Source organism: Carassius gibelio, chromosome B1 (assembly GCF_023724105.1).
Source record: "Carassius gibelio isolate Cgi1373 ecotype wild population from Czech Republic chromosome B1, carGib1.2-hapl.c, whole genome shotgun sequence".
Classification (NCBI taxonomy): Eukaryota; Metazoa; Chordata; class Actinopteri; order Cypriniformes; family Cyprinidae; genus Carassius; species Carassius gibelio.
Window position 1 is genome coordinate 26,602,675 of NC_068396.1, and position 24,801 is coordinate 26,627,475.

The window sequence follows — 24,801 nt, forward strand, 5'->3', positions numbered from 1 at the left end:
CATTATGTTGAACAGATTAAAATGTAATATTTTCCAAAAACTGGCAATAAGAAAGTTGGCTTGAACCTTTTTTCATTAAATAAAATGTGTTTTTCCATCTCATTGACACACATTGGAGCAGTCTGGCGTGAGAAGAATCAGCATGAGATCTGCTGTTTGCTCCAATCAGAGTTCCTCACTTGTCAGTGAGCTACACGTACAAATAAAGGCATCACTCTTCTTTTGTGCTCAAACTGTGTCTTGCATTTCCTCTTTTCTGATGTAGCTGTCAGTGAATCCTCAAGAGAGGCTACTGACAGTCTCAGTCACCGTGCCAAACACTCCCTAAAGCACAGTGTCAAACACACTCCAGTGTCCTGCACAACAGATTAACAGCTATTAAACCTCACCTTCCAGACCTCTCCTGCTCAGTATGTCCGTTTTACTCTTTACTAATTTGTGTAACCATTTTACACTCCAACACAGTACCTTAAGTTCAACACAAACCTTCTTCTTATCAAGAACCATATTTTTCTGCTCTAAGGTTCTTGAATTGGCTATACAATTATATAATGATAATATAAACATTTATGTACATTATAGGATTTGGATAACCATTCTTGGTTTCTGGGTCCTTAAAGGGGTCATATCATGCTGCTAAAACGTTTTGCAACGTTTGAACTGCCCAACTTTATAGAAACAGCCTTTGTGCCACAGATGCATTGCAGGGTACAGTTTTAGGAAATAGTCCTCATCCTACATAAAATACACAGCACACATCTGAATATTTGGGTTGGAGTGATCTGGAAGACTGTTGAAATACCACTTAACCACTGATTTCTAGTCCTGTCCTCTTTTGGAAGGCCAAACAAGTAATTTCGCTTTCACAACGAAACACAGTGACTCCACGACATGGCAGCAGCGGCAACAGAGAGACTAAAAGTTAAGCCTTTATCTTTGTGTGAAAATTTGGGTGGCGTTATAGGAATCTTCCCACATTGTGATGTAAAGATGTGGGGGCGGGTTTGAACGAGCCGTTTTAGGGAGAGTGGACGAGTCTTGGCTTTTAGAAAGAATACCTTATTGGTTTTGAGACTTTATTCTTTGCGACTTTATAGATCTTCTTTATGCACCAAGAGCTTGTAACGCTCCAAAGACAAAGGAAAAATGTAAAATCGCATCATATGACTCCTTTAATAAAAAAAAAAAGTCAAACAATTTATAAAGGATTAGGTCATGGATGGCAGGAAAGAAAACTATGACTGACTGACTGACTGACTGACAGTAGTTCATTTTATGGCTTCAAGGCTAAAAAATAAATAAATAAATAAATAAAAACCCTCCAAGAACATGCTCGAATAGACTTCACAATTATTTGTAGCAAATGAAAAGTGTTCACAGTGAGCTGACCAGTATATCACAAAGCCACTTCCAGAAAAGCGTGCCGGAAACAAGCTGCGCAAGATCTATTTCAGTGCCATTATCACCGAATAATGCTTCAATTATCCCATGAAAATGGGAAGAGGGATAATTTTGTGCCTGGTTGCCAGGATGATAATAACACCAGTCATAAAAAGGAGCACAATATGACGAAAACAAATGCATTTTCTACACACTGGAGTCTGGATGGGTCAGAAGGCTGATTGGTTCAGACCCATTAGCTTTCATGTGCAGAAACAATCATGTTAACTGAGAAACTTCCACAAAGACAAGGCAAGGCTTAACAGTTGATGCGACAACACATGCTTTTGTGTTGCCAATTGATTTATGTTCGATTTAATTTACACAACATGGCATTATTTTAACATGGCATTACATTGCTTTTATTACAACATCATAATATGCTGTGAAAAGCCTCCAAATTAAGATTAAAAGACATTATATTGTGACAGAGGAGTACAACATTTAATGGACAGACATTAATATATATATATATATATATATATATATATATATATATATATATATATATATATATATATATATATATATATATATATATATATAATAAATTGGTTGTTGTATTTCATATCATCAAACAAAAGCCATTTATCATAGCTGACCTACAGTTCACAGCAATCCATTCAGTCAGTCTAGCTTATATAGGAAAATATCTCTTTTATGCAATTTACATATGGGTCAGAGGGGATGATTAATTACATTTTTTCTCATTACTTTTTAAAAATGTAATCATACTATTAACAAATCAAACTACAGCCAACATATATAACCAGCGATAAACGCTGCAAACCTGCGCTGTTGTGTGATGCTCAAAAAGTCGAGAGGATTAAAGACAGCTCAATCAGGCAAGACTCATCATGACCCCATCACACACACACATGCACACACACACACACCTTTAAGCACAGTAGACTAAAGCCAGCACAGCCATTTTTGACCTCTTTTGTCCACTCCAACTCCTCATGCTGACCTCAATATGCCGGTGCTACTATCTTTTAAAAAGTGTATTAATGTGAGACTGAGAAAGAGACACAGAGCAGACATAAAAGATATGGAAATGAATGGAAAATGACACCAATAACTTTGTGTGTTTGTGAATTTGAGGGAGTATTTGAGGACACAAGTTCACTGGAAATATCAAAGGATAGCTGATTGTGTTTTGCATATTCATGCCATGCATCCTAAATTTAAACCCTGAGCCTAAACTTCTTTGTAGAAGATCCTGTCCTGGAGCGGTCAAAATTAAAGCTTAGATTATCCCACGCTAAATATTAGACAAGCAAATCATTCAATGCCCACAAACATTCATCCTTCCAGTGTGCCTACCATTAAAACCCTAAATATCTTCTGTATTTCTAATCTAAATTGGGGGGTCATCATAGCCCTTTTACTGATCTGAGACAAGTTTGTATCCCACAACTGAAAGTAAATTGACTAAAGGTCTTGTTATCAGATATTTTATAAGCAGCTTTAGATCAACTGGTCTCAAATCAGTGAAAGTTTGCAATTTTGCAACACATATTCAAGGACAAAAACATGAATCACCTGCTATATATATATATATATATATATATATATATATATATATATATATATATATATATATATATATATATATATATATATATATATATATATATATATATATATATATGATTGGACCAATCAACTAGCAGGTGGAGCATTAAAGGACATGAAATCCAAGACAAAAATTCTCTGAGAGGGTTTTAGCTTGCTGCTGACAGTATAATTACTATTAGGATGTTAACATGTCCAAGCACAGCTCTCTGTCAGCAAACTAAAACTGGCTGAAGTCTGACCTGGCCTACAGTAGGTGGTAGCAGTGGAACTGGTGTCAAACTAAGAATCTTCTTGTGCAGTTCTCTCAGAATTTGGCTGACAGCAGGAATGACTTTGTTGCCTGCTGAGGAGGACAAGAGGGCATAGCTGCATTTGACAGGGAGCAACTTAAAACTCCCTGTACCATTTCACACCGCATTTTTCCTTCCACCTTTTAAACCAACCCTAATATCTCCCAATATTCCTTCCTCCACAAACTCTGTTCTCCCCCTTGTTATGGGGAAAGAATAGATCGAGAGGGGATTGAGAGGGGAGCAAAAGAGAGAGGAGGATAAAATGGCAAAGTAGAGGACAAGAGGAAATTCAGCAAGAGGGAAACAAATGAAGAGAGAGAGGGTGGGGGGGTAGTGGATATTACAGGAAGGGGAGGTGGGATGGAGAAGTATGACAGAGAGAGGCAGAGAGAGAGATGGCCGAGAATAAAGAAAGCACACAGCAGATAAACGGTGACAGTCAGATTACTGCGGAAGTCTCTGGAATATGTCAGTGGCTAATGGTGAGATGCCCACAAGGACCAAAGGGTCCGCAAAGCTCCAAAATATGTTTTCATTTTCTGCTTTAGTTTACTTGTCTTTGACTTTTTTTTTGGACAATTTTCTTGAATGAATGAATGAATGAATAATAATCAAATAAACTGTGGTGACATTTACAGTAAAAGCCACGGTGTGTGTGTGTGTGTGTGCGTGTTTTGCAAATTTTTCCACAACAGATTAATTAATACGCATCAGACTCAGTGTGTAGAGACCTTTAATCTGCATCTTATAAGTGATAGGCCTATCGGGTATAAATCTTTTGCTGTGTTTACACTTGGAATTAACATGCCATCACCGTGATCCAATCGAGTAGATCGGATCGTCAGAATGAGATTTCTAACCTATATCTGTATGTGTCAGTGTCACTGGAGAGACAGACCAGGCACAGCATAGACTGGACTGCCACTACAACAACTGCACATTCCTTATCAGCCCACATTTTAGTGAACCCTCGTGAAATTCCATCTGGGCCGGCAACATTTCAAAACTATATCACCATGACATCATTGTCTGAAATACCATTTGTCATTCTATTATTCAGAAACATGCAGGAGTGGAAACTCATTGCTAGCAGACTCTCTCACACTGACACAAATGTTAGTATGGACTAATATGGCCATTTTTATTGTGTAACTCTTTCCTATTCTTTCATTAATGGGAATGCAAGTGCATTTCAGTGTTAAACTAATCAGAAAAAAAAAAACTGTCACATAAATACCAAATTGGTACTGTATTTTACAGATGGCTTTTTCCTGTCTAATTGACCAGTTTCAGACCAAATTAAACAATTCTTCATTTAATCCTTAAAAAATTGCAGTTAGAGAAATACAAGTCATATTTTACCCGAGCAGTTAATGTGAGTTTACAGTCTGAACTTAAAGTTAGGAGATAAAGAGGCTGTGTACAACAGAATAATGGCAAGAAAACACGTCTCTCTGTTTAGTTTTTTTATCAGCAGTGTAGCCTGATTAACAAGAAAACGGCTCTTACAAACCAGTTCTTTAATGAATCTTTCAAAAGGATTAACAAACTAAGCACACACTGTACCACTATGAATCTGTCTCATAAACCATCCACTAAATTAACTCACTGAATCAGTGCTGTTCCTGAATGAACATTTGATCTGCAAACTGAATCTGAATGAATATTTCAAAAAAATTACACATTGCGCTTATCGCTAGGGCCAAGCAATACATACCGTCAGTAATAATAGTGTAATTGTTGTGCAAAACCCATTCAAACACCCCTACAGAGTGCACGCATGAAGTCTATAGTGTGTGTATGCATTAAGAGAGCGTTCTTTCACTGCACAATTCAGTCTATTAAAATGCATTTAGAATGATCACAAATTCAAGACATGGGGTTAGAAAATGTATATATTTATACCACTTCATAAAGTTAATCAATTTTGTATGAAAAGTGCCATTTTGTCTGCAAAAATTACCATGATTACACATTTTTACAACAGTTTACACAAAGTTAAGTAAGAGACTTGCACTTTAGACACCGTGTTTCCTGGTTTTGTGCTAATTCGACAACAAAACTAATTCCAAAAAAAATGCAACAGCACTGTTTTGCGTCTCTGAGCAACATTACAGTGTTTTGTTCCTGAATGAATCAACCGTTTAAATGATTCAGTTCAATCGCAATGACTCAGATTAAATGCATTCATGGCTTGCATTAAACAGAGTGTAAATACATCTAAATGCCACTTCAAATGCAGCTTCTGTGTTCCCTCTGCATCGCAAAGATGAATTTAGTTGATACAAATTTCATTTGCTTAAGGAGTCAGCTTTCCACGGCAGTCCTTAAGATACCAGCAAAGTAACAAATTCAGCAAAATATCGTCTAACTACCATTATCGATAAAATCTCAGAAATATCAAGATATTCTTTTTTGTTAATATTGCACACCCCTCTAAATGTGATAAAATCCAAAGTCAGTTAGATGAGCATGTAGCAGGGCTGTCAGACTAACAAGTCCACAGACCAAACTAACACCAAGGAGGATTGTGAGCAAACGGTCTCTCTGATTCACTAATCTTCATTCAGACAGAGAATGAGCTCTGGGCTCTGTTTTGTTTCAGGCCGAACAGATGCACAGATTCTCCAAAAGGCCCACAGTAACCACTGCTATTATCAACAGAGCATTGTCTACGATCTCACATGAAACGCCGAAAGGAATTATGACTGGTCTTGTTTGCTCTGCCTCAAGACAGTCATTATACAGATCCAAAAGATATCCCCTTGTGATCATTTCAGTAACTGAAGTATAGTAGCTGTGCATTGCATAAAAAAATAGAAATCCATTAACTGAAGATCTACGTAATGCAATTGAGCACTTGCAGTATAGACATCTCCATGAATTATAATGGGAGCAATCTGATGAGGTCATAATGGCCTTTCTATGTCTATCCTGTCCACTGTGCCTGTCAACTATTTTGCTGCCTTGAAAGCACTGGCATTTCCTTAAGGAAATGCAAATCAAATGACCTTCTGAATTGCCTAACAACCTATTATTGAGATCATGGAATAATCTGAAAAGTGGTGAAGATCAGTCAACTCAGAATTGCTGTTTATAAGAAGCTCAGTCAAAATGGATTGTCCCACCACTTATCGCACTCAAACAACCAATTGCCACTCCACACATCTCTCTCTACCTTTCTCTCTTACACATTTACGCACAAAAGCACTCAATATCCCAGTCCTCTCTCTTTCACAGCAGTTTGCTGTTTACCCAGATTAAGTCAAAGCTCAAAATGAGGTTAATACTTAGATAAACACACGAAGTCATGTAAAACAAGGTCAGGACCGGCAGCAGACTAGAGCTTCCGTTTTTTTTTTTCTGTAAAGTGCTGTAACTCATAATAAAAAAAAAAAAAAAAGGAAACGGTCCTGGCTCAGTGATTCGAGACGGTTTCACAGATGACACTGATCATTAGCTTCACATCTCTGTTCCCCAGCAGTTTAAGAGCATCGTCCTCAGCCGAGAGAGCATCATGTGCATACTCTGTTTGGGAAAAACTACTATGGAAGTCGGTGGGAACCAGCAACTGTTTTGTTACCAACATTCTTCAAAATATTTTTGTTTTATGTCCAACAGAAGAAAGAAACTCATACAGGTTTAAGACAGTTTGAGGGTGAATGATACAATTGTAATTTTGGGGTGAACTAACCCTTTAAATCTAACATCCTTAAAACTGCACTTACATACATTCAAAAGAACTAAGAAATAAATGCATTCAAATGTATGCAAATAACCGTAAAAAAGGTTAACCCAAAAATTACCATTTAGACATCATTTACTCACTTTCATGGCATCCCATTTCGATGTGTTGTATGCTATACTCTTTTTATGTGGTCTGTTCTTTCAAGAAAATACTCTTTATTATAAAGCAGGGAAAGCTCTTTCCAATTTAGATGCTGTTATTAGCTTCCAGTCCAAATATTGCATATTTCTTCGTTTCTTGAAGAGGCATAGAGATAACAAACGGGTCTGGGCTAAATTGATGAGGAAATTTCTCACTTATTGCTCTCTGGTGACAAATGACGTGCACCAAAATTCCAACTTTCATTGCAAAACAAACTGACAATAGCAGCAATAGTCAAATTACTCTCAGCAGAAATTGCTTCTGGAGCTGAAGCTAATAATGTTTGGCCCTGCTATTTCTGGGATAGGTAAATGAGCACTGACAGCTAATTTCAGCATTTGTGAGGAGAACTATTTGAGGATTAGTTCACACAAAAATTACAAATCTTTAATTTGCTCATCCTCATGTTGTTCCAAACCTATCTGACTTTCTTTCGTCTGTGGAAAATGAAAGTAGGAATTTTGTACTGGTAGCTCTTTTCAAAGCAATATTGATAAATGAGACCTTGGGATATCAAGCTTCAAAAAATGACTTATTTTTCACTAATGATTTTCTTCTCTAGTAAGCCACAATCTCTATAACCAGATCAGTGTGTCATTGAATTGGTTTGAGAATTGATTCTGATTCCCAAACAAATCATTAAGTGAGGTTTTGTCAAAAAAAAATACGATGCACCAAGGAAAGATTCTCGTAAAGATTTTTCTTTGGATAATGACTTTAATTTGCTCTGTTCTTAACACAAACCTGACTTCAAAAGACTTGAAATACAATGCAAAAGTTTCAAACAGTGCAAAAAGCATGATACTCTAATTCAAAACAGAATACATTTAAGTTTGTTAGATGTTGAAATGACAATCTCGATGTCATGTTCCTTTGCAATTCAGTAAATTGCTTTAATGCATGAACAGGCAAATAAGATCTGTCCTTGGTTTGATTACAGATGTATTGCAGAGATGCCAAAGAGAAATGCCAAAGAGAAAAAATTATATTTTGAAGATTAATGTTCAGACATGAAATAGGATTGCTTCTCCACTCACAGCGCTAAATTTCCCAGCATACTGAGCACAAAAAGCAGATGTCTAAAAATTATATTTTGATGTAGCTGATATTGTTTAAGGCTACAACTAGGCCGAAAATCAATTGCGTTTACAGTCAAACGCCAACGCACCCATCATAGGGGAATCCTAATAATAATTGAACAAAGTAAAGTGTACGGTTTTATAGATGTCCTTAAATTACAGGTCACGGTGACTTCTACAGTCCTATTGATTTCCCTCAGTAATAGAACTAAATAAGCCAGCCAGGAGGGGAAGTGACCATCTGTCCAATGCTGCGACTGCTGACACCTCAAAAGGAGGTAAATGGGCTCAGCTTGCCTAAAACACCCTGAAGTACGAAGACTGGCGGTCACTTCTGTACCTGAGTGCTTTAAACGCTGATAGTGGAGCTAAAACATTCATTGACCCCCTCATAGATTTTGGCTAAGGTAACCAAAGTTAATTAAGAATGTTAATTAATGTTGAAAATCTCAAAGATAGAAGGTCAGGGAAGCATTTGAAAAAAAAAAAAAAAGTTACTGAGTAAAGTTAAGAGGAAAAGGACATATCTAAAAGACAAAGGAGGACAGATCAGTGCAATATACTGTGCTTTAACACACACTGAAGAAGTATTTGTGCTATAGAATTTCCCTCAGGGGTGCTGAATGCAGGGGAAGAAAATGGAGAGGAGAAAGTATAGGCTATAGAAAAAAAAAAGAAAAAGAGGAAAACTAGGGTTGGAAATACTATTTTTTCTGACTTGAAGAGAAAAGTAAAAATAAATGCATCTTATTTTGTACAAAAAGAGAGAATGAATCAGGCCTTGTTTACTGGTATTAGGATGTTTTCATCCCGATATCATCACGAGTGAAAGAAGCAAAATATAGGTTCAAAAAACCACTGCCTAAGTCACTGAGTTTTCAATTTTCAAACATTCCCAGTGGTAATCAAAAATGCATGCAACAGCTTTCATTGTATAGACGCTTATGTGGTTGAATATCTTCAAATAGCCTCAAATAAATAAATAAATAAACTGAATAGGGATATGCCGGTATCAATTTTTCCTGTTACGACCAGTTGATAGGAATTTTATTCTTAAAATGCATTTCAAACTCTATCATATAATTATTCACGGTATTTAGAAGTGCCCATGATAACATTATCATGCATATTCATTACGATGATATATTGCATTACTGAATACCGGCACTTGTCTAAAACTGAACATACTGAAGTATTTTTGTGACATGAAAAAAGTATACCAAAACAGACTATTTAGACTTTAGAGATTAAAAATGATTGCAAAAATAAATAAAAAAAATCCTTATCCTTTTAATTCACTTCCTAACCTGATCGTTGGTAATCCGTGTAACATGGGTTTGTTCAGTCCAACTAAAGGCATGTCAAGTGTGGCAAAATAAGTGGGATACAGCAAAATGGGAAAATAAATAAATATAGTTGGGTTATAAATGAATTTTAAAAAATAAATATTTTGTTAAGGTAATTGGTTTAAAAATTATTTTAGCTACAACAACAACAAAAACATGTTGAAAGTTAGTCAACTAAATTAGTGTATTTAACTGTAGCTAAAATAAATTGATTGCAACCACTGACCTTAAAAAAATATATATAGTAAATTAAAATCTTTTTTTTTTTTTTTTTCAGTGTGTGCCATGGTGAGTTATCAATAAATTTCAATATATGAGAATTCATAAAGTATGATTATTATTAAGTAGAAAATATGAGATTATATAAAGTTCAATTTAAGTTTTAAAAAATCATTAAAACTTCTATATTATAAATAATAATATTATTTACAATAAATATTGTTAGTCCAGAGGAGGAACCCACAACAAAAAAAAAATATTGTACAGAAAATGAGAAAGATGGGGGGAAAGAGAGGGAGACTGTAAGATGACTTCTACAACAGGTCCTCCATATCCTACAGTGGGATGTTTTTTGCAGACTGGGTTGGAGAAAGAATGGTACTGAAAAAAGCAGGAGGAACAGATCAAGTTAAAGAAGAGATGGATAAATTGATGCAGTCAAAAAATGCTTTTGTTGACTAATCACAGTCACACATGCTCGAGAAAGAAAATGAGACCAGCCCTTTTGCTAGTGCCCTTTAAATTCTTCAGGGAGACGCCATGACAAAACGGTTCAGATAAAAAAATAACAGCTTTCTGAATGCTAAAGTGCACTGTAAAATAACTTTTTTTCATTTCACAAAATAAAACAGTTAAAACAAAATAAAGTATCAAATATAAATGTCAAAATGACTTGAAATAAAAAGTTTCAAAATACTTTGCATCAAGTACAGTTTGCAGTCTATCATGAATTGTGATTTGTTTGTGTTGCTTAAGTTATATCTTGCAGCATCACTGGTTCAGTTAATTCTGCAGCGCTGCAGGCGTCTCCAAACTCAAAGGCACTGCTGTTTGCAAAAGAGAAGATCAGAGAAGTGGCTTTTTGCTCAGCATCTCTCAGAAAAATATAGACAGTACTGCTGCCGCCTTCTCAGAAAATGCTAATCACTACTTGCAATGCAGACTTTTAAAAACAACTGTGTCTCCAGGTAGATGCTCCCCTTTTGCACCGATCCACCATCACCATGCTTTCCTAAAATTCTCCAAGCATATGGTTCTCGGGAGACCAATCACAACGGACAATAAAAAAAAGGCTGTAATGTGTTGGTAGATGCATTTACTGTATGATGCAAAACCAAATAACTTTTTTTTTTTCATTAAAAAATTCTGCAAAGATCAAGTGGGAATAGGATAGACATGCACTAGAAAAAAAATAAAAAATTCCAGACATCTAAACTAGGAATACTAATATAAAAATATTAGTTTACTGTTCTGAGAATAATTTAAATTGTCCTAATAAGGCATCCACCAGCAAAAATGACAGGCCTTTAAAAAGTTCTTGTATATTTCTCATTATGCTTTTATCACTAAATCTTGGATTCAAGCTTCTTTAATCAACTCGGATTCTTTCAGTTAGCACATTTAGTATTTAAAAAAAAAAAAAAAAAAAAATGATCACTCAAAAAACCGAGGTGAATGAACTCAGGTCTATAAGACCTACTATCAGTCATTTCCAAAAAGACTTCAAGTTGTGTGAGAGCAAAATATGTAGGTTTCAGTCAAGTGCGATAACATTACCTAGAATTTTCGTGGAAAAGTAACTCTTGGTGAAGATGACAGGAATACAACATGAGGACGTTAAGCAAAAATGCAATGCTGGATGACAAGGCTTAAAATTACTTTGAAACTTTAAATCAACAAGAACAATGTTTCTGTCTGAGGCAATTTGTCATTTCTAAGCCTCTGTACTGACCTGACACCAGTTTAATGCTTTCTCTTTTATAAATGTATGAGAATATGTTCGAGACGAGTATAGAGGACAACATCACACAATGTACTAGGCCACATTAACATTGATTTAAATGGGTGCTTCAAGTCTTTCCATATTCGTCACTGCTCCCATTACTCAGATTATAGTGCATAAGCATGTGAGTTCATAATGTCAGAAAAGAATAAGTGGGAGGATTCATGAAATTTGCATATGGTCTGTGGCACATGCTCAAGATAATACATTAAAAATGTCTTCTTAATTAAATAAAGGTAGAGGCAAGGCAAAAACAATGCCTTAGATCTAGGATATTAAAAAGGGCTATTTCTGCCAGGTTCATCCTTTGAAACAAGTCTCATTTCAGCATTACACTTGATATTTCACAGTACTTGTCCTTCAATCTTTTTCTATGCGTCACTGGAAAGTCCCAACTAACATTTAACTGTGATAAATAAAAGTTTAATCAAAGGCAATTTCACCTCATTATTTAAAGGTTGTCTGAAAACTTCTTCATGTGCACATTTATAAGCAGATTCACAAACAGAAGAGCAATCGACTTACTGAATTAGTCTGAAACCGCAAACAAATGCTGCTGATAAAATCGAAACAAATGTTTACCATTTCAAATCTGTTTAAAAAAAGCCAAAGACGGGTCTAGAAATATTTCACTCCTGCAAATGTGAGTAAAATATAGTCTCTGTACATTTAAAAGGCATTTGGACGTTTATACTACCATTCAAAAGTTTGGGGTTGGTAGGATTTATGCTCTACTATGCTCACCGAGGCTGAATTTATATGATTAAAAATACAGTAAAACAGCAATACTGTGAAATATTTTAAATTAATGTTTTCTATTTAGATATATTTTAAAACTGTATTTTACTTTATGAATTTTAGCAGCCAATACAGACTTCAGTGTCACATGTTCATTCAGAAATCTTTCCTATATGATGATTTGGTTAAAAAAAAAAATAATAATAAAAAATAATAATAATAATAATAATAATAATAATAATGATAATAAATATTATATATATATATATATATATATATATATATATATATATATATATATATATATATATATATATATATATATATATATATATATATATATATATATATATATATTGCTGAAAACTGTTGTGCTGCTTATGGTAACAGCGAAAATTTTCTACAGGACTCTCTGATGATTAGAAATAAAAAAAAAAACAGCATTTATTTGAAATAGAAATTTGTTTTTATTATTATTATAAGTGCATTAATCATCATTTATTGATTATTTAATATGTGCTTGATCAATAATAATAAAAAAACGTTTTTAATAAATAACTGATATATGTATAATTAAACATATATATATATAGATATAAATTACTGTTTTGAAGATAGATCGCACAAGATTTTATCACACCTTCCTCATATTTTACAAATTTTACTCAACCGCAGTAACACAGTTACTCATCAACTAGTATCATGATAGCTCTCTTATGTTTTATCTTAATTTTGAACAGCATAAGTATTGCATCATTCTAGGTCTGTGCACGAATAGTCGAACATTTGAATATTCGTCTGTAATTATTACCCGAACAAAAAAAAAACACTATTCAGATGTTACTATGTGTTGATTTGCTGGCCGTAATTGCAGGGAATCCATCAAAAATCCTAATCAGTTATTTCTAAATGAAATGGGTGGCGCTGTGGAGCGTGTTAACAGTTGATAGTATTCGTCGTCATTTGCCTCGCAAAGTTTGGATTTACTTTGATCTAAATGATCTTACTAAATGATCTGACAAAATTTAATTCTAATCAAATGAATAAGTGAAACTGATTCATCATAATATCACCACCACAATGAGAAATTACATGAAATCTAAACACAGTTGACTAGGGAAAGACATCTGTCCATCACTGCATTCACGACTGCAGGTAACTGCAGCTGTATTCCGACTGAGGCGAGAAGAGCGCATCTGATAGCCAAATATATAAAGGTTCCTCGAGGTACACTGTAAAAAAGAATTTGTTGAGTCAACTAAAAATATTTTGTTACCCCGCTGCCTAAAATTTTTTTGTTATCTTGACAAAAAAAATCTTGTTGAAACAACTTCAAACTAGAGTGGAGTTAGTCCAGGTAACAAATTTCTTTAAGTTGACTTGACTATTATTTTCTAGTCCAGTCAACTAAATCATGTTGTGTCAACAGGGATTCTTTTTTACTTCGATCAATAATCATAAACAAATGTTACTCCACTGCCTTAAATGTTTAAATAAAGATGACAAAACACTTTTTTTTTATGTAATTTATTTAATGATAGAGACAACACTTTCATTCACATTTAAATTGAACAAGCAATTTGCTGTCAACACATCAACTGATAATTGATAAACAAAACATAAAATGCAAAATACAAACACATGTCTAAAGATCTGAACCGACACTTGAAAGTGTGATGTATAATAAAAAACATTGGCATGGGATTGAGAAACAAATAGTTGTATTTCAATTCATCAGATCAAAACCACAGGCATTGTTTTTAATTTCATAACGCAATATGAAAATCAGAAGGTTGAACTCTGCATATTAACCCTGCACAAGATCACATGCACTCCCCCCACCATAATGCAAGTCATGGTCAAAATGAGAAACCAAGATATATGTAATATATCACAATTAGTTACAAAAAATGAGTGTACTGTACTTCTGTATAATAAGATATTAATGGAATGAATGCACATGGAAGCACAAAGATCTAAAGTCAGATTCTAAATTTCATAGCACAACATGACCAGACAGAGGTGTTAACATCAGAAGGATCTTGAAAGTTTCCAAACTCGTCCCCCATCATAATGCTACATACTGAAAATGTGTACATACTGTTTAAGAAAATGAGAGGTGAAAAAACATTTGTTTACATGAGAACATGCATATTCCAAGTCATGACATGTAAACTTTAATGTACATTCTATATAGTGAAAGGCACAAAATAACCTTTCCTTATAAAAAAAAAAAAAACACTACTTTTTAAGAAAGAGTGCGGTGGAGCCGATGGACACATCATGAACACTGAAAAGTGAAAGTGACATGACATACATTTGTGCTCCTCATTTAACCCATCCAAAGTGCACACACACAGCAGTGTACACACACCGTGAACACACACCCAGAGCAGTGGGCAGCCATTTATGCTGCAGCGCCCGGGGAGAAGTTGTGCCTTGCTCAAGGACACCTTATTTGTGGTGTTGAGGGTGGAGAGAGTGCTGGACATTCACTCCCCCACACCTACAGTTCCTGCGGCTGTAGCGAGCACATGGTGGGAGCAGCTGGTCTTAACAAGTTTTTGCAGAGCCTCAATGGTGTATTTATTGCGCTGGAGGTAGTGGATGTTCACTGCATACAGACCCATTAGGAGTCCAAATACCTTGGGGACATGGGAGATGTCAGTGATGACAGGATGTCCAAATGAGACCAATGTTGGTTATTCCTTGGGAAGCACATCACATTGCTGTTCCTCAGTTACAATCAGAATGCCCTCTTCAATTTCTTTCTCAACATCCTTAATGTCACTGGATGGCTGGGAAAATAAAAAAAATATTACATTACTTAATAAATTTATAAACGAACACACATATGTACATACACTATTAAAGTTGTGTGTTTTGTTAAAAGCACAGCTACCAATTAATGCAAAGTGTAATTCACCTTCAAGTGGAAGATATTTAGAAAAATGTAACCAAAAATGAAAGTCAAAATTAAATGGTGCTCCTCAAAATAACATCCTGTATTAAACTGTTAAAAGCCTGTACTAAATTCTTTGTTCTGCTGAACACAAAGAGTTTAAAATCCCATGGGAAGATAAGTGTAAAATACACCCCCAGAACCAACTATTCTAAAAATGGGGGGAAATTATTTTCTTCACTGGTATTCTACATGATTTCTGAATGACATAAAATGTGACAAACCAATACAACATTCAGGTTTTTTTTCTTAATCTGATTCTAAGTGTCTAATGTGTCACACCATTTATACAATGATCAGAAAATATATTGGTGTAAATAGGTATTCCTTTTAAATAATAGTCTGTTGCACTGCATGTTCAGAGTAAAGCATGACTCCTAAGGGCCGTTTCATAGTCAACGCGGGAAACGCGAGCAACGCACTCCTTTTCATAGTCTAAACAGTGAGCGCAAGCGTCACGGTTGATGCGTGTATGCAATACACGGCTCACGCAACAGGGGGTAGTAAAGTAGGGTGATATTAGTAGAGTCGGGTCGCGTGATATTCAGATTACAATGGCAACTGAAGAAGAGTGTATTCTGTTGCTGATGAACTATCGTATAAATGTGGATGAATATGTATAAGTTCGTATAATTTTTCCTCTTCGCCCGCCAATGTATTCAAACCTTCTTCTTCTGTAAACACAATATACTTGAATTAATGTACAATACTTGCAATGTCGCCCCCACCGACAACGCATAGTATTGCGTGAATCGGCACGTCGCGTATCAAAAACTAGGACCACACATTTGGCTACGCACCGACGCATAATGGCGGCCGAAGCCTAACGATGCGTAGCCTCGGGGACACGTATGCCTACAGATGCGTTGACTATGAAATGGCCCTAAAGGGTTGGTTAACCCATGTATGTTTTACTCACCCTCATGGCATCGTAGGTGTGTATGACTTTCTTCTTTCAGACAAATCCAGTCGGATTATATAAAAAAATATTTATGGCAATAGGTGGGTGTTTTTTTCAACAGTCCAAAAGTAGTCAAATAATGTGCATCAATTCATAATAAAAAGTACCTCACATGGCTCTGAGAGGTGAATAATGTCCTCCTGTAGCGAATCCATGTGATTTTGTAATAAAAAAAAAAATACATATTTAAAATGTTATTCAAAACATATTTAAACCCTTTTCTCTCACTTTCGTAAGAGCCATTCCGGGTGGATGAAAATAGGACATAGGGGTCATGCATGCACCGATGATTAGTGACGAACACGGAAGAGCGGAGGAGACAACAATACAGCAATCACAAAGTAGAATCACAAAATTAGGCTTGCACGTATGATAGTCAGTGGAAGAGAAAAAAAAAAAGTGTTTACAACTTTTTAAATATGGATATTTTTCTTACAAAAAGTGCATCGATTTGCGACAGGAAGCCTTTATTCACTCCCCAGAGCCATGTGAGACACGTTTTATTGATGGATGGGTGCATTTTATTTGACTATTTTTGGACTGCTGAGAAAAAAACACACCTGTCTGCTGCCATTAAATAACTTGGAAGAGCCAGGACAATTTTAAATTCAACTCAGATAAGATTCGTTTGAAAGAAGAAAATCACATAGGGTGCCTTGAGAATGAGTAAAACATGGCCTAATTTAATTTTTTTGGTGAAACAATCCTTTAAGCAAAGTTGCTAATGGCCAATATGCTAGAACTGAAAATTTCAGGATTCAAAACAGTATTCAGCAAAATAATAAAGAATGGCTATGTCCATAAAACCACCAGAAACCCTGTTTATGAAGATAAATTCAACACTTTATAAAGACATTTTAAATACCAATTATAGAAAATTCACGGAATAAAACTGGGGAAAATAATGTCAAATTATGTTCTCTAAATTTTGAAGCTGTTTTCCAATGCAAATATCTACATTTTCATAAAGGGTTCACCCAAAAAAGAAAAAGAAAGAAAATTGTCATTTACTAAACCTCAAGTTGTTTTAAACCTGAATTAGTTCGTTTCTGTTAGTCCCAGTCCCAGATCGTCTAACACAGTACACAGATCGTCTAACAACGAGTTACAACCCCAGATCACCCAGATTTCTTCTTCTTTTACCTGGATCACATCACTGCAGACTGATGGTGCTTAGTTTGGTCATCCACAAGCGTAATCCCAGCAGTCATGTCCTTGATGAATTCCTGCGCAGAGCTTGTGTGCTTTAATAAAAACAAAGGGATGCATTAAACAGGGCCTTACAATTGTAAAGCATATAGACTCCAATAAATGTGCATTTATAAATAAATAAATTTACTTACAACTTCGTCCAAGCTCTACAATGTAAATGCCATTTCCATTATGTCTGCATATCTTTTTGATGGATAACTGCAAAAGGACTCGCTGTGGTCCATCCACAGGATTATTGAATTCTGCGCTGAATCTTCAGTCATTCAAAAATATCATAAACAAGAAAAATACAAAAACATGTTAAAACACTGTAAAATAATAAACATACATATAAATAAATCTTTACAGAGAAAGACAAATGTATTGACAAGTTTGTATTAAATGCCAAAGACAAACTATACCATCCAGACAATGCTTTTAAATGACACAACACATAATTATAACACAATAAAAGGAAATTTAACACATTTGTGTCGATCGTTATTGTATCTCTATTTATACAAGATATATGATATTACTTTTATTCTAAAATATATAGATTTAAACGTACGCAATTTACTTATGACCGTATATTCACCATAGACTGTATAAAAACAGATTCACGCAGCATTACACTGGGTTCTAGGTTCTAGTGAGGCACTTGAATGACTAACGTTACTTCAGAAAACTGAAAGAAGAGTTTGTAACGCTACCTTCAGAACTTCATCTGAACCGTAGACTGTAAAAAAAATCATCAGAACTAAGCTTATGTCAGCGATATCAAATGTAACGTTAAGATACGCGCTCCAGAAGAACTCTGAGGGAGGTGCTCATCTATGGTGCTCATTTGTTTCCCTTATAACATGCAGAAAAGACACAGTTCGAGTAGGAATCTTCTTTTTTCTCCTAATGTTTCATCGATGTATATTCTGACGTATGTCTTACGCTGTCAGGTTTAGAGCAGTTCCTTTTTTTTTTTTTTTTATTCCCGCCGTTCTTAATCCATACAGTGATCCGCGTTGAGCTCTCGCGCTCTGTTTGCACGGCCTCTAACGCAGCCCTGGGCTCAAATAATACATACAAACTGTATTTTTATCGTGCTCCACATAAGTTTAGCTCCGCTGTCCCGCATGGGAGAATATCTGTTTTAATATTTATAAGGAGAATACTGTGGAACCGCCTGTATTTTGAGGCTTCAGAGTGCCGCGAAACGAACATTTACATACAGTAACTTACATACAGAATATACGACTCTTTAAACAATACTTACTCTTCTGAGACAACAAATGTAATTTTACACATTAAGCCAATAAATACGAATATTTTACTTACCAAAGTTGTATTCTAGTCAAATGTCCAAACTTTGAGGAGAAACTGACTAGAATGGCTGACGACCTTCTTCTCTCTTCAACAGCATTCAGGAGAATGACGAGATCTCGCGATAAGTGATGTTGTGAACGTGATATTGCTATTGAATTGAGTCAACAAATTTTTTTAAGTTATGAGGACAAATGACCTAGTTCAGTCAACTTTCAAACTAGTTGAGACACTGAAAACTTAAAATTTTTAGTTGAATGAACAAATTCAGTAACTGCAAGTTGTGTCAACATAAAAAAATTCATTGAAACAACTAAACTGCTAAATAATTTTTTACAGTGTAGAGTGGTTTAACACAAAGCGCAAAGAAACTGTTAGAACACATTATCTTCGTCAGCGCTTTCTTTGTTATCAGACTGAGGAACAAACTTTCACCCGAGCGTGTGGATATTATTGTTCCTCAGAAATTAAACATGTAACAATGTAAACACAATAAATATATACCGACTCAATTATGTGTAGCCTACGTTCTGTACTGTAATTGGCAGTCTGCTTGATTTTTCCCTTTGCTATGCTTGATCTTGAATGTTTTTTTGTTTTTTTGTTTTTTTGCTTGTTTGTTTGTTTGTTTTTATGTATTTATTTTACACGTTTTCAACCAAAATAAAAAACGATAAAACGTAACGTTGTTGTAGAACATTGTTGTGCAACGGCTAATCATAAGCTTGTGCAGAAATCAAAAACTTAACATTAAATATAACTCTTTCTCATTAAAGCCTCATTTAAATAACACATTTAAATAACAAATATTCCAATATTATTTTTTATGAGCCCAAATATTCAAATCCAAATATTTGAAAAAAAAAAAAAAAAACATCCCTACTTCATTCATTTAAAATAAAATAAACATAATAAAAACTCAACAACAACCTGTCAAATGTTTTGCTTTAAATAAACATGGCACAGGCACAAATTTCAAGAAAATATTTTCACATTCATTCACATACTGCAGATAAATGGATGAATGCACATGTAGTGCTGTATAAATGTTGGCACACATTAGAATCAATAGTCTGAACAATGCATTCTAGGATTTTTCCTGTCATTCAGTGCAATGAGCATCGGAAAGTCTCTCTGTCTAGCTGGGTGCTTTATTACTGCTTGTCTGTCTTAGCAAACAGCCCTCGCTTCAGCCTAGAGACACCATAGCGACCAGATTCGCTGAGATCACGCTCACAGGGCGTCCCAAAGAGCTGACACAGGGCAAATCTGCTCTCCTGGTCCTCACTTTACAGCACATTATTTATGTGCAATGCCCGTCCATTTGAGTATCATTACAGCAGTTAAAGAATTACTACTTATTTGCTTTTGAGTGAATGCAAGAAGTTGTTGCTATCAGTCTACTGAATATGAAACATAATAAATACTGTGCATATAGAATATCAGTCTCATATTCCATGGAAACCGAAAGCATGTGACCCTTTTAAAGCACTGTTTGTCTTACAGGGTTGAGAAAAGCTCTGACATGATTGTGGAGGATGTAATAGAGTTGCACCCCTCCCTGTCAATCAAACGCTCGACTTCTAAATAGAGCCTCACTGTTGCCCTTTCACACCCATTAGGTTTCTGCTTACGGCTACTGTTACAACTCTGTACGGCATGGACACCTCTACACTGCTAGCGAGCAAATAAAACACTGCTATTATGATCAAGGAAGCTGTCTAAACAGTCAGCTTCATTGATTAGTTTGGGAACATTCCGGTTTTTGGATTCACTGGTATAAACAGGGTGTCATAATGTGCTGCTGACTGCGAAGGACAGGGTGCATTAAAATGTTTTGTTATTACGCGCTGACTGAGGGGAATCTAATGCTCACAAGTACTTTTACAAACCCATAACATTATAAGAAATTCAACTAAGAAATGACATGTCTGTTTAGGATTTGTATTATGCAACTTGCAATTCACAAACACCCATTGAATCCCACTGACAACATTTGAGAAAACTTTACTTTTTGAGTTTGAAGACTGTAGACTGTTAACCATAAATTAATGCAAACTGTCTTGATTTCATGCGAACATTTTTGCTTGGCTGTTGTGAAGATGACAAGATAGTGGACGCAAGTAAACCATCATAATAGAGATGTAACATGTTATATATAACAGTCAAAAGAAATGGATTTCCTCTCAGATCACCATTTTCTTTCCATTGCCTAGTGAATAAATAAAAATAAAAAAAACCCTTCAGTTATGCTATTTGATTATCTGCAACTTCCTGCTGGGTCTTGTTGACCAACTGAGACATTTGTATTTATTTATTTTCTCTGTAGGTCCCCACTGGTTACAATGAACAGGAATAAAATGCTTATCCACTACAGTTTTGAGGTTCGTTGAGCTATCCAAGGAGAAAAATCACTTAAAATAAAATAAAAATTGGCTATGTTTACCTTAGCATAAGGGCTTATTTTACAATCATAGAGTCACAATATAGAGTTTAGATAAGTTAAACATGCATTATACAAAATGTCTAACAGCTGGCCCTTTATTTTACATTCAGATACTACTAAAGCATGTTATTAACAAGGCTCAAGGCAAAAATGCTGTTAATGTGACAAAATGTCTGGAACTAAATATGCAAATTTTTATATATATTACATTTGTTATATATTTAATAAAATCTAGGTTTAGATAGCGTATTTAATTTTCGTATCTGATTCAGGGGAGCAAATTGTGATTGTTTTTTTGTTTTTGTTTTTTAATGTTTTAAATGGAATTTTAATGTCTATAGATTATCTTTAAATGTATATTCATCTTACCAACCCTTCAAGTGTTCACCATTTACGCCATTATCACAGTTTTCCCAATAATAATAATAATAATAATAATAATAATAATAATAATAGTAAAATAAATAAATAAACAAATAAATAAATAACTGAAGTTTCTAGTTGTGTAAATCTATAATAAAGTGATATCTCTGATAGCAGATGGCATGCTTTATCATCACACTCACCAAAAAGTCGTGAAAAACACATATGCAAGCCACACCAACAAACAATAGCCTACAGTATATAAAAATGCCCCAACACATTTTGTTATGTGTTGCATTAAATGTTCTCTTTAAAGTCAGTGAATTCAGATATGAATAGCTGGCATTGTTTCTTTTTGATGATCAGTAAAAAAAATAAAAAAAATAAAAAACATCTCCATATCGTTTCTTAGTGTCGTTATTAGCTGCAATGTGTACTAGATTCTCACAGAATTAAAACGTTAATTGAAGCATTATAGTTATCAGTAAGCCTATAGTTATCCTTGTAGTGTGAAAGAACCTTAGTGTCTTTTTGGCAACAAGTGAAAAAATGTGTTTTGATTTGTAAATATTTTTTTAAATAATAAAAGCTCTGAAAGTCATTTTGAAATACATATACAATTCATCAACCTTCTGTTGGATAGCTTTTGGGGTTTGAAGCTAATACAGTGGGGATCTGACACACCTGCCACAAAACCCAAACCGCATCCTGCAACTGGAATAGGCTATTATACATAAATTTGATGACAAGCATTGCTACGTTTTCTTTCTTTCTTAGAGAACCATGTATCATCATAAAGAAAAAAAAATTATAAATACGAAAATCGGTCCCAGTCCAAATACCATTTTATATTAAAAAATAAAGTTAATTTACTAAAACTGGGTTTCATCCAGCATCAAGGACCAACAAAATATCTCAATGCCATTAAGTCCAAAGTTGTATCTTATTACAAAACTTTCATATTTACTTCTTATAGACGTACAGATCCTAAAAGACTTTTCAACATATAATTTAAATATAAAATCGTGCACAACAGTAATTGCAGACAAAGGATAACGGGACATTAAATACTGGAGGCGCTCCGACAATGAGGATGGACAGACGCTTTTATTATTAGGCTACAATACAATTCACCAAAACAACGCCTGTTACCACGCGGAATTTTTTATTTATTTATTCATTTATTTTATTTTTTAAAGCATACCTTTATTTCACATAATATGAGCTGATTAGCCGGTATGCTAGCAGGCTGCAGATGGGAGGCACTGGCCATCACCTCGGTGCTGGAATAACTGTAGATTTATAGGCTACGGTTGAGGGATGCAGACAGTCGCTTCAGGGCATTTACCTATGTATCTTTCATTTGATATCTGAATTTTATTTTATTTTTTCCCCTAGTTTAAATCCTTATAATCAGCACAATAAGGCTAGGATGCACAAGCCTCGCCTTTCTGACACATCTAATAACGGTTTGATTGTTCCAAAGTGGCTTCCATAGATCTTACCTTCAGTGATGACAGCCCCGGTAAAGGAACAAAACACTTCCGAGGAAATACGATGCTGTGATTTATTTCCGAACGGGCGGCTTTCCAAGCTTAGCCAGTAAGTTTAAACAGCCCAGAAAATCCGCCGGCTCGCCTCTGAAGTGATGGAAGCGGAATGAATCCACGCGTTGCTGTGGGTATCTAGGAAATGCTCGTCTCTCTGCCGCTCCCTGCCAAATAATGACCCCTCCCACCGAATCCCAGCCACACACACGACAGGTGCTGAGTATGCGCGCTCCCTTCTTGCTAAATAGTGAGCCTGTACTGCGCCTGCGCTGTAAACGCGGAGAGAAAGAGCGCATCCTGGGATGGGCGGGGCGATGATGCTGCTGCGCATCTTTGTTAAACAGTGATACTCAGCTGGAGAACGGAGCGCGTGCTCAGTCATGTGCGCATGTTGGGTGTCCACGACTGTTTGGAATTGTGTATTTATTTATTTATTCTGTGTATGTGTGTGTGTGTGTGTGTGTGTGTGTGTGTGTGTGTGTGTGTGTGTGTGTGTGTGTGTGTGTGTGTGTGTGCGCGTGCGTGTGTGCGTGTGTGTGTAAAGAGTATATTACAAAGCCAGTCATGAATGTATTTTTTTTTTCGAAATTATATGATTATAATATAATTTATTGAAATTAATAATAATAAAATAAAAATAAACAAAAAAAAGTATTCGCTCAAAATTAGTAATCGACAGTTGTTGTTGTTGTTGTTGTTTTCTCTCTCTCGCTCTCTTCTTTTTTCTTTTGTTTTTGATGATCAATAAAGATTAAGACACTAATATTTTTTGAGCTGGGTGGCCGATTTAATGCTAATATACAATGTATTGTAGGCCTATGGACTAATATTAAATACATTAATATCAATATAGTCAATATTTATCACAATTGAAATAATTATTGAGTTTATCAGAACTGACATTTTACAAAATGAATAACTAAAAATTTACTAAAAGCTCAAAATGTGCAACTGGGCTCATTGTGAAAATGACTATTATTAATCGGCTCATCTGCTACACTTTTGACGAAGCTGATAATCTCAAAATCAAAGAAACTTAGTCCTTCCCTGTTGACAGTCTTTCTTTTAAGTGAATGCTGATGTTTAATTTAATCAAATCAATAATACAAAAAAAAAAAAAGATTTCTGTAAGTTTATTTTAGTGGTTGAATACTGTAAAAGAAACTGCCATTGTATAGAGCTGAGAGGGGACATGGGAATGAGTAAATATTTTGTGTGTGTGTGTGTGTGTGTGTGTGTGTTTTTGTGTGTGTGTGTGTGTGTGTGTGTGTGTGTGTGTGTGTGTGTGTGTGTGTGTGTGAATACAAGCTCCCTGACTCCCTGACCCCAGTGAACCCAGGGTTGTGGGCATCATTATTCTTTCGGCCGTATGTTCACCATGCTGTGCCATGCTGTGTCAGTTACACATCAGAAGGCTGTCAGGATCACAGGGACAGAAATATTCATAACAATGCCACACAAATCCTGACCAGCTCTCGACAATGATAAAAGCAGTATTCCAATTTGATTATATTATTAAATGTGATTTCTCTAAAGAAAAAAAAAACTTGAATACACTGACTGAAAGGGCTTACACAACTTTGCTAGTGTAACAACAGCCTGTTTGTTTGATTTTTTTTTTCTTTCTTTTTTTTTTTTTTCTT

General features: G+C 35.1%; 1 protein-coding gene across 1 annotated transcript in view; it reads right to left on the reverse strand.

Moving 5' to 3' along the window:
- The window catches only part of LOC127948770 (catenin alpha-2-like), a 403,027-nt gene extending 379,687 nt beyond the window's left edge, over window positions 1-23,340 (reverse strand). The window contains exon 1 of the mRNA XM_052545461.1: window positions 23,114-23,340. The gene's annotated coding sequence lies outside the window, so the exon portion shown is untranslated. The remainder of the gene's footprint in view (window positions 1-23,113) is intronic.
- Between the last annotated feature and the right edge of the window lie 1,461 nt (window positions 23,341-24,801).